The 10,000-nt window shown below is 36.9% G+C and overlaps 4 non-coding genes and 28 pseudogenes across 4 annotated transcripts; all 32 read right to left on the bottom strand.

The window, feature by feature from the left end:
• Window positions 1-109: 109 nt before the first annotated feature.
• LOC148455151 (5S ribosomal RNA) lies at window positions 110-228 on the bottom strand (annotated as a pseudogene).
• A 116-nt stretch (window positions 229-344) lies between these two features.
• Window positions 345-463, bottom strand: LOC148455150 (5S ribosomal RNA; annotated as a pseudogene).
• A 115-nt stretch (window positions 464-578) lies between these two features.
• Window positions 579-697, bottom strand: LOC148455149 (5S ribosomal RNA; annotated as a pseudogene).
• Window positions 698-1,048: 351 nt separating this feature from the next.
• On the bottom strand, window positions 1,049-1,167 carry LOC148455148 (5S ribosomal RNA; annotated as a pseudogene).
• Window positions 1,168-1,283: 116 nt separating this feature from the next.
• Window positions 1,284-1,402, bottom strand: LOC148455147 (5S ribosomal RNA; annotated as a pseudogene).
• A 353-nt stretch (window positions 1,403-1,755) lies between these two features.
• Window positions 1,756-1,874, bottom strand: LOC148455146 (5S ribosomal RNA; annotated as a pseudogene).
• A 351-nt stretch (window positions 1,875-2,225) lies between these two features.
• On the bottom strand, window positions 2,226-2,344 carry LOC148455145 (5S ribosomal RNA). The gene has a single exon (XR_015873037.1). It is a non-coding gene; the product is annotated as a 5S ribosomal RNA (ribosomal RNA).
• Window positions 2,345-2,929: 585 nt separating this feature from the next.
• On the bottom strand, window positions 2,930-3,048 carry LOC148455144 (5S ribosomal RNA; annotated as a pseudogene).
• Window positions 3,049-3,164: 116 nt separating this feature from the next.
• On the bottom strand, window positions 3,165-3,283 carry LOC148455143 (5S ribosomal RNA; annotated as a pseudogene).
• Window positions 3,284-3,400: 117 nt separating this feature from the next.
• Window positions 3,401-3,519, bottom strand: LOC148455142 (5S ribosomal RNA). The gene has a single exon (XR_015873594.1). It is a non-coding gene; the product is annotated as a 5S ribosomal RNA (ribosomal RNA).
• A 116-nt stretch (window positions 3,520-3,635) lies between these two features.
• LOC148455141 (5S ribosomal RNA) lies at window positions 3,636-3,754 on the bottom strand (annotated as a pseudogene).
• A 352-nt stretch (window positions 3,755-4,106) lies between these two features.
• Window positions 4,107-4,225, bottom strand: LOC148455140 (5S ribosomal RNA; annotated as a pseudogene).
• Window positions 4,226-4,341: 116 nt separating this feature from the next.
• On the bottom strand, window positions 4,342-4,460 carry LOC148455139 (5S ribosomal RNA; annotated as a pseudogene).
• Window positions 4,461-4,575: 115 nt separating this feature from the next.
• On the bottom strand, window positions 4,576-4,694 carry LOC148455138 (5S ribosomal RNA; annotated as a pseudogene).
• A 350-nt stretch (window positions 4,695-5,044) lies between these two features.
• Window positions 5,045-5,163, bottom strand: LOC148455137 (5S ribosomal RNA; annotated as a pseudogene).
• A 351-nt stretch (window positions 5,164-5,514) lies between these two features.
• On the bottom strand, window positions 5,515-5,633 carry LOC148455136 (5S ribosomal RNA; annotated as a pseudogene).
• A 116-nt stretch (window positions 5,634-5,749) lies between these two features.
• On the bottom strand, window positions 5,750-5,868 carry LOC148455135 (5S ribosomal RNA; annotated as a pseudogene).
• A 353-nt stretch (window positions 5,869-6,221) lies between these two features.
• LOC148455134 (5S ribosomal RNA) lies at window positions 6,222-6,340 on the bottom strand (annotated as a pseudogene).
• A 115-nt stretch (window positions 6,341-6,455) lies between these two features.
• On the bottom strand, window positions 6,456-6,574 carry LOC148455133 (5S ribosomal RNA; annotated as a pseudogene).
• A 116-nt stretch (window positions 6,575-6,690) lies between these two features.
• LOC148455132 (5S ribosomal RNA) lies at window positions 6,691-6,809 on the bottom strand (annotated as a pseudogene).
• Window positions 6,810-6,924: 115 nt separating this feature from the next.
• On the bottom strand, window positions 6,925-7,043 carry LOC148455131 (5S ribosomal RNA; annotated as a pseudogene).
• A 116-nt stretch (window positions 7,044-7,159) lies between these two features.
• LOC148455130 (5S ribosomal RNA) lies at window positions 7,160-7,278 on the bottom strand. Its single transcript, XR_015873036.1, has one exon. It is a non-coding gene; the product is annotated as a 5S ribosomal RNA (ribosomal RNA).
• A 352-nt stretch (window positions 7,279-7,630) lies between these two features.
• LOC148455129 (5S ribosomal RNA) lies at window positions 7,631-7,749 on the bottom strand (annotated as a pseudogene).
• Window positions 7,750-7,865: 116 nt separating this feature from the next.
• LOC148455128 (5S ribosomal RNA) lies at window positions 7,866-7,984 on the bottom strand (annotated as a pseudogene).
• Window positions 7,985-8,334: 350 nt separating this feature from the next.
• On the bottom strand, window positions 8,335-8,453 carry LOC148455127 (5S ribosomal RNA; annotated as a pseudogene).
• A 115-nt stretch (window positions 8,454-8,568) lies between these two features.
• LOC148455126 (5S ribosomal RNA) lies at window positions 8,569-8,687 on the bottom strand (annotated as a pseudogene).
• A 116-nt stretch (window positions 8,688-8,803) lies between these two features.
• On the bottom strand, window positions 8,804-8,922 carry LOC148455125 (5S ribosomal RNA; annotated as a pseudogene).
• A 116-nt stretch (window positions 8,923-9,038) lies between these two features.
• On the bottom strand, window positions 9,039-9,157 carry LOC148455124 (5S ribosomal RNA; annotated as a pseudogene).
• A 116-nt stretch (window positions 9,158-9,273) lies between these two features.
• Window positions 9,274-9,392, bottom strand: LOC148455123 (5S ribosomal RNA). Its single transcript, XR_015873877.1, has one exon. It is a non-coding gene; the product is annotated as a 5S ribosomal RNA (ribosomal RNA).
• Window positions 9,393-9,507: 115 nt separating this feature from the next.
• Window positions 9,508-9,626, bottom strand: LOC148455122 (5S ribosomal RNA; annotated as a pseudogene).
• Window positions 9,627-9,742: 116 nt separating this feature from the next.
• On the bottom strand, window positions 9,743-9,861 carry LOC148455121 (5S ribosomal RNA; annotated as a pseudogene).
• Window positions 9,862-9,976: 115 nt separating this feature from the next.
• LOC148455120 (5S ribosomal RNA) overlaps window positions 9,977-10,000 on the bottom strand; it is a 119-nt pseudogene continuing 95 nt past the window's right edge.

Genomic DNA, 10,000 nt, shown 5'->3' with positions numbered 1-10,000 from the left:
AATCATAAACTTCAGACCTCTTTTACTTCTTAACTCAAGTAAATTCAATGATAAGTTGAAAAATGAAATGTAAAATGTAATAGAAAAGAATGTTATGGCAGTATAAAATTACTTACAAAACCTGTTATTTCCAGTTGGTCTCCCATCCAAGTACTAACCAGGCCCAACACTGCATAGCTTCCAAGATCAGACGAGATTGGGCATGTCCAGTGTGGTTTGGCTGCAGGCACTCAAAAACATTAACTTTAGACCTCTTTTACTTCTTAACTCAAGTAAATTCATTGACAAGTTGAAAAAATTAAATGTAAAATGTAATAGAAAAGAATGTTATGTCAGTATAAAATTAACTACAGCATCTGGAATTCCCAGGTGTTCTCCCATCCAAGTACTAACCAGGCCCAATACTGCATAGCTTCCAAGATCAGAAGAGATTGGGCATGTCCAGTGTGGTTTGGCTGCAGGCGATCAAAAATATTTACTTTAGACCTCTTTTACTTCTTAACTCAAGTAAATTCATTGGTAAGTTGAAAAATTAAATGTAAAATGTAATAGAAAAGAATGTTATGGCAGTATAAAATTACCTAAAGCACATGGTATTCCCATGTAGTCTCCCATCCAAGTACTAACCAGGCCCAACACTGCCTAGCTTCCAAGATCAGATGAGATTGGGCATGTCCAGTGTGGTTTGTCTGTAGGTGCTCAAAAACATTAACTTTAGACCTCTTATACTTCTTAACTCAAGTAAATTCATTGATAAGTTGAAAAAATTAAATGTAAAATGTAATAGAAAAGAATGTTATGGCAGTATAAAATGATGTACAGCACCTGGTATTCCCATGTGTTCTCCCATCCAAGTACTTACCAGGCCCAACACTGCATAGCGTCCACGATCAGACGACATTGGCCATGTCCAGTGTGGTTTGGCTGTAGGTGCTCAAAAATATTAGCTTTAGACCTCTTTTACTTCTTAACTCAAGTAAATTCATTGATAAGTTGAAAAAATGTAATGTAAAATGTAATAGAAAAGAATGTTATGGCTATATAAAATTACCTACAGCACCTGGTATTCCCAGGTGGTCTCCCATCCAAGTACTAACCAGGCCCAACACTGCCTAGCTTCGAAGATCAGATGAGATTGGGCATGTCCAGTGTGGTTTGGCTGTAGGTTCTCAAAAACATTAACTTTAGACCTCTATTACTTCTTAACTCAAGTAAATTCATTGATAAGTTGAAAAAATTAAATGTAAAATGTAATAGAAAAGAATGTTATGGCAGTATAAAATTACCTACAGCTCCTGGTATTCCCAGGTGGTCTCCCATCCAAGTACTAACCAGCCCCAACACTGCATAGCTTCCAAGATCAGACGAGATTGGGCATGTCCAGTGTGGTTTGACTGTAGGTGCTCAACAACATTAACTTTAGACCTCTTTTACTTCTTAACTCAAGTAAATTCATTGATAATTGCAAAAAAATAAAATGTGAAATGTAATACAAAATAATGTTATGGCAGTATAAAATTACCTACAGCACCTGGTATTCCCAGGTGGTTTCCCATATAAAGTACTAACCATGCCCAACACTGCATAGCTTCCAAGATCAGACAACATTGGCTATGTCCAGTATGGTTTGGCTGTAGGTGCTCTGAAATATTAACTTTAGACCTCTTTTACTTCTTAACTCAAGTAAATTCATTGATAAGTTGAAAAAATGTAATGTAAAATGTAATAGAAAAGAATGTTATGGCTATATAAAATTACCTACTGCACCTGGTTTTCCCAGGTGGTCTCCCATCCAAGTACTAACCAGGCTCAACACTGCATAGCTTCCAAGATCAGACAAGATTGGGCATGTCCAGTGTGGTTTGGCTGTAGGTGCTCAAATGCATTAACTTTAGACCTCTTTTACTTCTTAACTCAAGTAAATTCATTGATAAGTTGAAAAAATGTAATGTAAAATGTAATAGAAAAGAATGTTATGGCTATATAAAATTACCTACTGCACCTGGTTTTCCCAGGTGGTCTCCCATCCAAGTACTAACTAGCACCAACACTGCATAGCTTCCAAGATCAGACAACATTGGCCATGTCCAGTGTGGTTTGGCTGTAGGTGCTTAGAAATATTAACTTTAGACCTCTTTTACTTCTTAAATCAAGTAAATTCATTGATAATTTGAAAAAATTAAACGTATAATGTAATAGAAAAGAATGTTATGGCAGTATAAAATTACCTACAGCACCTGGTATTCCCAGGTGGTCTCCCATCCAAGTACTAACCAGGCCCAACACTGCATAGCTTCCAAGATCAGACGAGATTGGGCATGTCCAGTGTGGTTTGGCTGTAGGTGCTCAAAATCATAAACTTCAGACCTCTTTTACTTCTTAACTCAAGTAAATTCAATGATAAGTTGAAAAATGAAATGTAAAATGTAATAGAAAAGAATGTTATGGCAGTATAAAAGTATCTACAGCACCTGGTATTCCCAGGTGGTCTCCCATCCACGTACTAACCATGCCCAACACTGCATAGCTTCCAAGATCAGATGACATTGGCCATGTCCAGTATGGTTTGGCTGTAGGTGCTCAAACATATTAACTTAAGACCTCTTTTACTTCTTAACTCAAGTAAATTCATTGATAAGTTGAAAAAATTAAATGTAAAATGTAATAGAAAATAATGTTATGGCAGTATAAAATTACCTACAGCACCTGGTATTCCCAGGTGGTTTCCCATACCAAGTACTAACCATGCCCAACACTGCATAGCTTCCAAGATCAGACAACATTGGCCATGTCTAGTGAGGTTTGGCTGTAGGTGCTCAGAAATATTAACTATAGACCTCTTTTACTGCTTAACACAAGTAAATTCATTGATAAGTTGAAAAAATGTAATGTAAAATGTAATAGAAAAGAAAGTTATGGCTATATAAATTACCTACTGCACCTGGTTTTCCCTGGTGGTCTCCCATCCAAGTACTAACCAGGCCCAACACTGCCTAGCTTCCAAGATCAGATGAGATTGGGCATGTCCAGTGTGGTTTGTCTGTAGCTGCTCAAAAACATTAACTTTAGACCTCTTTTATTTTTTAACTCAAGTAAATTCATTGATAAGTTGAAAAAATGTAATGTAAAATGTAATAGAAAAGAATGCTATGGTTATATAAAATTACCTACAGCACCTGGTATTCCCAGGTAGTCTCCCATCCAAGTACTAACCAGGCCCAACACTGCATAGCTTCGAAGATCAGACGAGATTGGGCATGTCCAGTGTGGTTTGGCTGTAGGTGCTCTAAAAACATTAACTTTAGACCTCTATTACTTCTTAACTCAAGTAAATTCATTGATAAGTTGAAAAAATTAAATGTAAAATGTAATAGAAAAGAATGTTATGGCAGTATAAAATTACCTACAGCACCTGGTATTCCCAGGTGGTCTCCCATCCAAGTACTAACCAGGCCCAACACTGCATAGCTTCCAAGATCAGATGAGATTGGGCATGTCCAGTGTGGTTTGGCTGTAAGTGCTCAAACACCTTAACTTTAGACCTCTTTTACTTCTTAACTCAAGTAAATTCATTGATAAGTTGAAAAAATTAAATGTAAAATGTAATAGAAAAGAATGTTATGGCAGTATAAAATTACCTACAGCACCTGGTATTCCCAGGGGGTCTCCCATCCAAGTACTAACCAGCCCCAACACTGCATAGCTTCCAAGATCAGACGAGATTGGGCATGTCCAGTGTGGTTTGACTGTAGGTGCTCAATAACATTAACTTTAGACCTCTTTTACTTCTTAACTCAAGTAAATTCATTGATAAGTTGAAAAAAATTAAATGTAAAATGTAATAGAAAATAATGTTATGGCAGTATAAAATTACCTACAGCACCTGGTATTCCCAGGTGGTTTCCCATACCAAGTACTAACCATGCCCAACACTGCATAGCTTCCAAGATCAGACAACATTGGCCATGTCTAGTGTGGTTTGGCTGTAGGTGCTCAGAAATATTAACTATAGACCTCTTTTACTGCTTAACTCAAGTAAATTCATAGATAAGTTGAAAAAATGTAATGTAAAATGTAATAGAAAAGAATGTTATGGCTATATAAATTACCTACTACACCTGGTTTTCCCAGGTGGTCTTCCATCCAAGCACTGACCAGGCCCAACACTGCATAGCTTCCAAGATCAGACGAGATTGGGCATGTCAAGTGTGGTTTGGCTGTAGGTACTCAAAAACATTAACTTTAGACCTCTTTTACTTCTTAACTCAAGTAAATTCATTGATAATTTGAAAAAATTAAATGTATAATGTAATAGAAAAGAATGTTATGGCAGTATAAAATTACCCTCAGCACCTGGTATTCCCAGGTGGTCTCCCATTCAAGTACTAACCAGGCCCAACACTGCATAGCTTCCAAGATCTGACAAGATTGGGCATGTCCAGTGTGGTTTGGCTGTAGGTGCTCAAAATTATAAACTTCAGACCTCTTTTACTTCTTAACTCAAGTAAATTCAATGATAAGTTGAAAAATGAAATGTAAAATGTAATAGAAAAGAATGTTATGGCAGTATAAAATTACTTACAGCTCCTGTTATTTCCAGTTGGTCTCCCATCCAAGTACTAACCAGGCCCAACACTGCATAGCTTCCAAGATCAGACGAGATTGGGCATGTCCAGTGTGGTTTGGCTGCAGGCACTCAAAAACATTAACTTTAGACCTCTTTTACTTCTTAACTCAAGTAAATTCATTGATAAGTTGAAAAAATTAAATGTAAAATGTAATAGAAAAGAATGTTATGTCAGTATAAAATTAACTACAGCATCTGGAATTCCCAGGTGTTCTCCCATCCAAGTACTAACCAGGCCCAATACTGCATAGCTTCCAAGATCAGAAGAGATTGGGCATGTCCAGTGTGGTTTGGCTTCAGGCGATCAAAAATATTTACTTTAGACCTCTTTTACTTCTTAACTCAAGTAAATTCATTGGTAAGTTGAAAAATTAAATGTAAAATGTAATAGAAAAGACTGTTATGGCAGTATAAAATTACCTAAAGCACATGGTATTCCCATGTGGTCTCCCATCCAAGTACTAACCAGGCCCAACACTGCCTAGCTTCCAAGATCAGATGAGATTGGGCATGTCCAGTGTGGTTTGTCTGTAGGTGCTCTAAAACATTAACTTTAGACCTCTTATACTTCTTAACTCAAGTAAATTCATTGATAAGTTGAAAAAATTAAATGTAAAATGTAATAGAAAAGAATGTTATGGCAGTATAAAATGATGTACAGCACCTGGTATTCCCATGTGTTCTCCCATCCAAGTACTTACCAGGCCCAACACTGCATAGCGTCCACGATCAGACGACATTGGCCATGTCCAGTGTGGTTTGGCTGTAGGTGCTCAAAAATATTAACTTTAGACCTCTTTTACTTCTTAACTCAAGTAAATTCATTGATAAGTTGAAAAAATGTAATGTAATATGTAATAGAAAAGAATGTTATGGCTATATAAAATTACCTACAGCACCTGGTATTCCCAGGTGGTCTCCCATCCAAGTACTAACCAGGCCCAACACTGCATAGCTTCGAAGATCAGATGAGATTGGGCATGTCCAGTGTGGTTTGGCTGTAGGTTCTCAAAAACATTAACTTTAGACCTCTATTACTTCTTAACTCAAGTAAATTCATTGATAAGTTGAAAAAATTAAATGTAAAATGTAATAGAAAAGAATGTTATGGCAGTATAAAATTACCTACAGCACCTGGTATTCCCAGGTGGTCTCCCATCCAAGTACTAACCAGCCCCAACACTGCATAGCTTCCAAGATCAGACGAGATTGGGCATGTCCAGTGTGGTTTGCCTGTAGGTGCTCAACAACATTAACTTTAGACCTCTTTTACTTCTTAACTCAAGTAAATTCATTGATAATTGGAAAAAAATTAAATGTAAAATGTAATACAAAATAATGTTATGGCAGTATAAAATTACCTACAGCACCTGGTATTCCCAGGTGGTTTCCCATACCAAGTACTAACCATGCCCAACACTGCATAGCTTCCAAGATCAGACAACATTGGCCATGTCCAGTATGGTTTGGCTGTAGGTGCTCAAACATATTAACTTAAGACCTCTTTTACTTCTTAACTCAAGTAAATTCATTGATAAGTTGAAAAAATTAAATGTAAAATGTAATAGAAAAGAATGTTATGGCAGTATAAAATTACCTACAGCACCTGGTATTCCCAGGTGGTTTCCCATCCAAGTACTAACCAGGCACAACACTGCATAGCTTCCAAGATCAGACGACATTGGCCATGTCCAGTGTGGTTTGGCTGTAGGTGCTCAAAAATATTAACTTTAGACCTCTTTTACTTCTTAACTCAAGTAAATTCATTGATAAGTTGAAAAAATAAATGTAAAATGTAATAGAAAAGAATGCTATGGCTATATAAAATTACCTACAGCACCTGGTATTCCCAGGTGGTCTCCCATCCAAGTACTAACCAGGCCCAACACTGCATAGCTTAGAAGATCAGACGAGATTGGACATGTCCAGTGTGGTTTGGCTGTAGGTGCTCAAAAACATTAACTTTAGACCTCTATTACTTCTTAACTCAAGTAAATTCATTGATAAGTTGAAAAAATTAAAAGTAAAATGTAATAGAAAAGAATGTTATGGCAGTATAAAATTAACTACAGCACCTGGTATTCCCAGGTGGTCTCCCATCCAAGTACTAACCGGGCCCAACACTGCATAGCTTCCAAGATCAGACGAGATTGGGCATGTCCAGTGTGGTTTGGCTGTAGGTGCCCAAAAATATTAACTTTAGACCTCTTTTACTTCTTAACTCAAGTAAATTCAATGATAAGTTGAAAAATGAAATGTAAAATGTAATAGAAAAGAATGTTATGGCAGTATAAAATTACCTGCATCTCCTGGTATTCATTGGTGGTCTCCCATCCAAGTACTAACCAGGCCCAACACTGCATAGCTTCCAAGATCAGATGAGATTGGGCATGTCCAGTGTGGTTTGGCTGTAAGTGCTCAAAAACCTTAACTTTAGACCTCTTTTACTTCTTAACTCAAGTAAATTCATTGATAAGTTGAAAAAATTAAATGTAAAATGTAATAGAAAAGAATGTTTTGGCTGTATAAAATTACCTACAGCACCTGGTATTCCCAGGTGGTCTCCCATCCAAGTACTAACCAGGCCCAACACTGCATAGCTTCCAAGATCAGACGAGATTGGGCATGTCCAGTGTGGTTTGGCTGTAGGTGCTCAAAAGCATTAAATTTAGACCTCTTTTACTTCTTAACTCAAGCAAATTCATTGATAAGTTGAAAAAATTAAATGTAAAATGTAATAGAAAAGAATGTTATGGCAGTATAAAAGTACCTACAGCACCTGGTATTCCCAGGTGGTTTCCCATACCAAGTACTAACCATGCCCAACACTGCATAGCTTCCAAGATCAGACAACATTGGCAATGTCTAGTGTGGTTTGTCTGTAGGCGCTCAGAAATATTAACTTTAGACCTCTTTTACTTCTTAACTCAAGTAAATTCATTGATAAGTTGAAAAAATGTAATGTAAAATGTAATAGAAAAGAATGTTATGGCTATATAAAATTACCTACTGCACCTGGTTTTCCCAGGTGGTCTCCCATCCAAACACTGACCAGGCCCAACACTGCATAGCTTCCAAGATCAGACGAGATTGGGCATGTCCAGTGTGGTTTGGCTGTAGGTGCTCAAAAACATTAACTTTAGACCTCTTTTACTTCTTAACTCAAGTAAACTCATTGATAATTTGAAAAAATTAAATGTATAATGTAATAGAAAAGAATGTTATGGCAGTATAAAATTACCTACAGCACCTGGTATTCCCAGGTGGTCTCCCATCCAAGTACTAACCAGGCCCAACACTGCATAGCTTCCAAGATCAGACGAGATTGGGCATGTCCAGTGTGCTTTGGCTGTAGATGCTCAAAATCATAAACTTCAGACCTCTTTTACTTCTTAAATCAAGTAAATTCAATGATAAGTTGAAAAATGAAATGTAAAATGTAATAGAAAAGAATGTTATGGCAGTATAAAAGTATCTACAGCACCTGGTATTCCCAGGTGGTCTCCCATCCACGTACTAACCATGCCCAACACTGCATAGCTTCCAAGATCAGATGACATTGGCCATGTCCAGTATGGTTTGGCTGTAGGTGCTCAAACATATTAACTTAAGACCTCTTTTACTTCTTAACTCAAGTAAATTCATTGATAAGTTGAAAAAATTAAATGTAAAATGTAATAGAAAAGAATGTTATGGCAGTATAAAATTACCTACAGCACCTGGTATTCCCAGGTGGTTTCCCATCCTAGTACTAACCAGGCACAACACTGCATAGCTTCCAAGATCAGACGACATTGGCCATGTCCAGTGTGGTTTGGCTGTAGGTGCTCAAAAATATTAACTTTAGACCTCTTTTACTTCTTAACTCAAGTAAATTCATTGATAAGTTGAAAAAATAAATGTAAAATGTAATAGAAAAGAATGCTATGGCTATATAAAATTACCTACAGCACCTGGTATTCCCAGGTGGTCTCCCATCCAAGTACTAACCAGGCCCAACACTGCATAGCTTCGAAGATCAGACGAGATTGGACATGTCCAGTGTGGTTTGGCTGTAGGTGCTCAAAAACATTAACTTTAGACCTCTATTACTTCTTAACTCAAGTAAATTCATTGATAAGTTGAAAAAATTAAAAGTAAAATGTAATAGAAAAGAATGTTATGGCAGTATAAAATTAACTACAGCACCTGGTATTCCCAGGTGGTCTCCCATCCAAGTACTAACCGGGCCCAACACTGCATAGCTTCCAAGATCAGACGAGATTGTGCATGTCCAGTGTGGTTTGGCTGTAGGTGCCCAAAAATATTAACTTTAGACCTCTTTTACTTCTTAACTCAAGTAAATTCATTGATAAGTTGAAAAAATGTAATGTAAAATGTAATAGAAAAGAATGTTATGGCTATATAAAATTACCTACTGCACCTGGTTTTCCCAGGTGGTCTCCCATCCAAACACTGACCAGGCCCAACACTGCATAGCTTCCAAGATCAGACGAGATTGGGCATGTCCAGTGTGGTTTGGCTGTAGGTGCTCAAAAACATTAACTTTAGACCTCTTTTACTTCTTAACTCAAGTAAACTCATTGATAATTTTTAAAAATTAAATGTATAATGTAATAGAAAAGAATGTTATGGCAGTATAAAATTACCTACAGCACCTGGTATTCCCAGGTGGTCTCCCATTCAAGTACTAACCAGGCCCAACACTGCATAGCTTCCAAGATCAGACGAGATTGGGCATGTCCAGTGTGGTTTGGCTGTAGGTGCTCAAAATCATAAACTTCAGACCTCTTTTACTTCTTAACTCAAGTAAATTCAATGATAAGTTGAAAAATGAAATGTAAAATGTAATAGAAAAGAATGTTATGGCAGTATAAAATTACTTACAGCTCCTGTTATTTCCAGTTGGTCTCCCATCCAAGTACTAACCAGGCCCAACACTGCATAGCTTCCAAGATCAGACGAGATTGGCAATGTCCAGTGTGGTTTGGCTGCAGGCGCTCAAAAACATTAACTTTAGACTTCTTTTACTTCTTAACTCAAGTAAATTCATTGATAAGTTGAAAAAATTAAATGTAAAATGTAATAGAAAAGAATGTTATGTCAGTATAAAATTAACTACAGCATCTGGAATTCCCAGGTGTTCTCCCATCCAAGTACTAACCAGGCCCAATACTGCATAGCTTCCAAGATCAGAAGAGATTGGGCATGTCCAGTGTGGTTTGGCTGCAGGCGATCAAAAATATTAACTTTAGACCTCTTTTACTTCTTAACTCAAGTAAATTCATTGGTAAGTTGAAAAATTAAATGTAAAATGTAATAGAAAAGACTGTTATGGCAGTATAAAATTACCTAAAGCACATGGTATTCCCA

Source organism: Taudactylus pleione, unplaced genomic scaffold, assembly GCF_031769625.1.
Source record: "Taudactylus pleione unplaced genomic scaffold, aTauple2 ptg000967l, whole genome shotgun sequence".
Taxonomy (NCBI): Eukaryota; Metazoa; Chordata; class Amphibia; order Anura; family Myobatrachidae; genus Taudactylus; species Taudactylus pleione.
The sequence above is the reverse complement of the archived record's forward strand: the minus strand, read 5'-3'. Positions and strand labels throughout refer to the sequence as shown.